This window comes from Mus pahari, chromosome 3, assembly GCF_900095145.1.
Source record: "Mus pahari chromosome 3, PAHARI_EIJ_v1.1, whole genome shotgun sequence".
Lineage (NCBI taxonomy): Eukaryota > Metazoa > Chordata > Mammalia > Rodentia > Muridae > Mus > Mus pahari.
The window spans coordinates 98,148,603-98,153,760 of record NC_034592.1 but is presented as its reverse complement, the minus strand read 5'-3'; positions in this window follow the sequence as shown (position 1 = coordinate 98,153,760).

Below are 5,158 nucleotides of genomic sequence, written 5' to 3'. Positions count from 1 at the left end.
CAGCCACTTTGATAGCTTTGAAATCTGTTACTGGAGTTCTGGTCTGTAGGAAGTGTTACATTATTTTTAATGTTCCTGTGTTTTTTTCATTGGGGATTGCATGTATGGCATAATGGACATGTCTAAAACTTTTATGGGATAACATTCTCAAGAAGCAGCTTTCTCCTAAAGACATGCCAGGTTATGTTAGCTTATTCTCGGCTTTGGGCTATAATATAATCTCCCCATGGCTCTTCAGCACTGATTCCAGGAGATTCAGGGTTGAGTATAGTACAAACTGAATAAAATAAGAAGGATTCATTATCTCTGTTTTCTCATACAAGGGTAGATCCCCTCTGTCGTGGCTAATCTTCATTGTCAACAGGATTAGATCTACAATCAACTGGGAGACACGTCTCTGGACGCAACTATGAAAATTGTCCTTGCCTTGGTTAACTGGTATGAGAAGGCCTCTATGAAAAGTGGGTGGTACCTTCCAGTGGCAGCCCAGATATAAGGTGGTCCAAGTGCTTAACTCTTTCCTGCTCGCCTTTACTTTTCACTGGCAGGTTCATGTACTCTGTTGCTGTCTGTGCTGTTGCTGTCTGCACCCTTCACTGCCATCAGAACTTAGCTGTTTCTTTGGTCGCTCAATATAGGCCAATTACAAGTAGTTCCCTAGGAACTCTCTAGGTCTTCAGCACCAGAATGGGATTTGTGTGGACCTTGGAGTTATATGCTCTTATGATCTCCCCTGTGAAGACAGCCACTTTTGACCTACTCAGATTGTGTCATGTATACCAATCTAATAGCCCCCCTTTTAATACACACACACACACACACACACACACACACACACACACACATTCTGCTGGTTTCATTTTTCTAGAGCACCCTCATACACTGGTATTCAATTGTAAATCAAGACTAAAAAAGTATGTTGCAGCCAAAGCAATGCAAGGCCCTCTGGTAAAGGTATTAATCCTATGGGTACAAGTATTCTCATATTCTCATGGCTCCAAATTTATAAATATTTAAATAAGTGTGGCTTAGACAGCAAAGATCCTTAAACCATTAATGTCTTTTTAGAAATAAGTATGAAGCATCATCCTGATGACTTCTTGTCTAATATTTTAGGGAAGATGCACTTAGCTCTTTTCCAGGCTGCTATGGAGTAACTACCTGTAGTGTTTTTTGATGTGATTATCTAAGTCTTTATCAATCAGTACATCAGTGAGATATACTGCCAAGGAAGCAGAATTCAGTGACAGCTTGCAAGCTTTTATTACCGGCAACAGTGTTTGGCTGTGGAGAGTTTCCTTAAGTAAACTGGCAAAGGACTGAGGATTTTTGAGACAAGTTTTCTGTTCACCTGCTTTGTTGGCCCTATGAGCTAAGCAGTATTCATTTGTATGTAACAGTTTTAGACTATAGAACATGAGCACACAATGTGCTTGAAAGGTGGATCTTGGAGAAAACAATTCATTGAATTACAAAATAAAAATCACTATAGTGAAAAGAAACCTTTTAACTTGTTGACATTTACTGGGTTGAAGTTATCTTTATGGCATCTGTGTAGAAAACTATGTATATAGGGTTTTTACTAAATCAAGTGTTCTTAAAATCTGAGCAAATTATGTCTCGGCAAATGGATAGTAGTTAAAAATAAGTTTTCCCTATTAACTTATGAGAGTTTTAAGAAACACTTTGCCAGGATCCACTATTAGTATGTTAGTTTGATCAACATTAGTACATGTGTTTGGAAGTAAACTAAAGCATTTCCTTGAAAATGTTGTTTTTAAGTTAGACATTTACAAATTTAGGCTGGCCCTCCTTCAAATACTATTCTTGGTTTGAATAAACTCTTCTCTGTGTGTTTCTCGCTAGAGCAGAGCACAATGTGAGAGTCTAAATTTCCTGCTCATTCTCATGTGGTTTGGAGTCATTCTGATTCTTTGTGGCAGGCAGGGAGGAGATGAACTCAGAGCTATTTCCAACAACATCAGTTATTAAAACCACAGGTGAAAGCCACCAGATGACAAGCCTTAAAAGATCATCAGGGTTCATTCAGGCCATTCTTTCAAGCTTCTCCTAACCTTTGCCCAGGCACAATAAATACCCTAAACCTTGGTGTTGCCCTCTCTGCACCACTCCACATGGTATCATTGGCAGAATTCCATCATAGGCATGGAATTCCCTTGAACTGAGTATCCACAAAAAATCTCACTTCACAGAAAAGGAAGTACAGAATTGGGTCAGGTGAAAAGTATCTAAGTGGTACATATTGTGTTTATTTAAATGAAGCTAGCCAATCAAAGTCATATGTAAATCAGTAACTCAGATGAGAATCTGCAAGGGTGGGTGGGGTGGTCATGCCTCAGGATATGGGCATAAGTGATAAATCAGATCTCTATGTATGACACACTTTAGGAGGAAAACATGGATCTGAGAACAAGAGGCTGAAAGGTACATTGGCCAAGGACCTTCTAAGGAAACCTCTTCTTTATCTCTTAAAAGTTTTATCAAGATATTTCTAGGTCTTGGTCTTCAAAGAGGACTGAGCAAGGATTCACTGAATTTCAGAATTCAGAGTCACTTTAAGTACTCTGAATGCAAGGACCTTCAAACTGGAGTTACGAGGAGGAATAAGGATTCTCAATTCACTAGGGATAAAGTCATCCACATGTGGAACCGCACTTTTCCAATAATACCTGTGAAATGACACATACAGCACACCAAGACTTTAAAGAATCTACTGGGCAATGGCTGAGACCCATGAGGAATGGCAGGTAAACCATAGAATGATACGCTTAAGTAATTGCTGATGTTGTGGGGAATGTGGTGTAGATAGAAACAGATGTACCACGTAGACAGGTGAGGACTGGCATGAACTACAATAACAAATGCAGCCACTTCTCCAGGTAACCTCCATTTTTCACAGGTCTGTCTTAGAAAGAAGGAATTACAGACATCATGGAGCAGCTAGATCTCCACCATTCTTAGCAACTGTTTTAGACTGAAGCTCTGCTTTTAGATTTACCACCAAGGCCCCACCAGGCCAGACTTTTCCCGCTCCTTTCTCAGACAGAGTGAGTACAAATGAGATACTAGAACTATGCCACTGGAAGCTCACTTTGCAGTTCTTTTAGAGTAAAGGCTTGTAAAAAAGGAGACAATACATTTGGCTAGGATAACCTCCTCAAAAATACTTATTATAGTGTGTCTATACTGAGGTTTATCTATAAGTGAGGGGATAACATGCTCAGTTACCAAGGTCAGCCAGTTTTCAGAGGTTTCTGGCTTCTCCCTGCCACCTTTATGTTATCCTTTGTATAGTGTGTTTTACCCCTAGGAAAAAAATTCTCAAAACTTTCAACCACAGGGAAACAAAATGTAATCCTTAATATGCAGCGTTAGGGAGAGCAAGTTATTTTCTTGCCCTCTCCTGAAAAGTGGCAAGGAAAAACAATTTTAAATGGTAGAAAATTAAAGAAAAAAATGAGTCTTTGAGGCACTTGATGTTTATTTTATCAAAATAGTCCACATGTTAATTGCTGATAATCCACACAGCTTTCTAAAATTAATGATAAACAGCCAGACTAACTTTCCTGGTATTGCTATTACTCCTAGTGGCATTTCCTGATCCTAGACAACTGGGCATCACCCTGACTGTCCAGTTTGTCTTCCTCTCTGACCAACATAACCTCTCCACCGGTAAGGCTATCTTTGTTTGAAGATGTACTGTTTCTCCTGTCCTTATCTTTCAAGTTCTATCCTACTCTAGCTACCCATCAGTTCAATGGACTCAACTCCCATTGATCTTGTCATATGTATTACATAAATTGTTACTTTCAAAATTTGATATGCTGTGCTATGAATGTTTAATTTGAATGCTTTACCTCTAACCAGACACCAACATCTCAAATACTTAATTGATTTGGTAAATAATTATAATCACAGTTTTGCACACATGATTATAATACTGCGACTCATAGCAAATTATCAATGCCATGGAGACTCATACCAACTATTTGGAGCCAATGAAAGCATTTGTAGCATGGCAAGACTGATTGCTTATGTGTATCCCACACAATGTGAGGTATCTCACACACACTACCTTTAGTTCACGACATTGTTACCATTTCTCATGGCTTTCTTTAGTAACCCATATCTGTCTATTCAACTATAGTGACTGTTTTTAAAATACTAATTCTTTTCATGTTTCACCAAACCCAAACCTATCATCTTGATTTTTCAAGACAGGGTTTTTCTGTGTAGCCCTGGCTGTCCTGGAACTCACTTTGTAGACCAGGCTGGCCTTGAACTCAGAAATCTGCCTGCCTCTGCCTCCCTAGTGCTAGGATTAAAGGCGTGTGTCACTACGCCTGGCCAAACCTATCATTTTGTTTTTAGATCACATCATATCATCTCTCCTGAAACATTAAAATAGATTTCTTCCCTAATAGATATGTTCTCAATACTGCAGTGTTATAAGAACGTGTAGTCCTTATAAAACCTTCAATCATACCTGTGCTATAAAGTCTGAGATGGCCTACAACACCTTGGATGATCTTTCTTCTCTACCACACAGACTTCATCTTCCATCATGCATTCTGGTTACTCTTTTCCAGTTATAGTAATCTCACCTGTTTTTTTGTTATCAAATCTGGGGTTCAAAACCTGTGCCCAATTCATGTCCTGCCAGCAGTCTTCAATTAAAATCCAATTTTAAAAGCCAGGTGAAGGGCTGGAGAGGTGGCTCAGTGGTTAAGAGCACTGACTGCTCTTTCAGAGGTCCTGAGTTCAATTCCCAGTCACCACATGGTGGCTCAAAACCATTTGTAATGGGCATTCGATGCCTTCTTCTGGTATGTCTGAAGATAGTGACAGTGTAACCCACATGTATGAAATAAATATGGCCAGAACAAGCTGGTCTGGAAAAAAAAAAGCCAGGTGAAAAGTAGAAATCAGAAAGGGAGATTTATTCAACATGGATACATTGGGAAGACAGATTTTGGGAGTTAACTGGAGTTACTTGTATATATATATATATATATATATATATATATATATATAGTGTGTGTGTATTACATGTATATAATGTGTATATACACAGACAATGGTGGCACACACACCTTTAATACCAGCACTCGGGAGGCAGAATTTGAGGCCAGCCTGG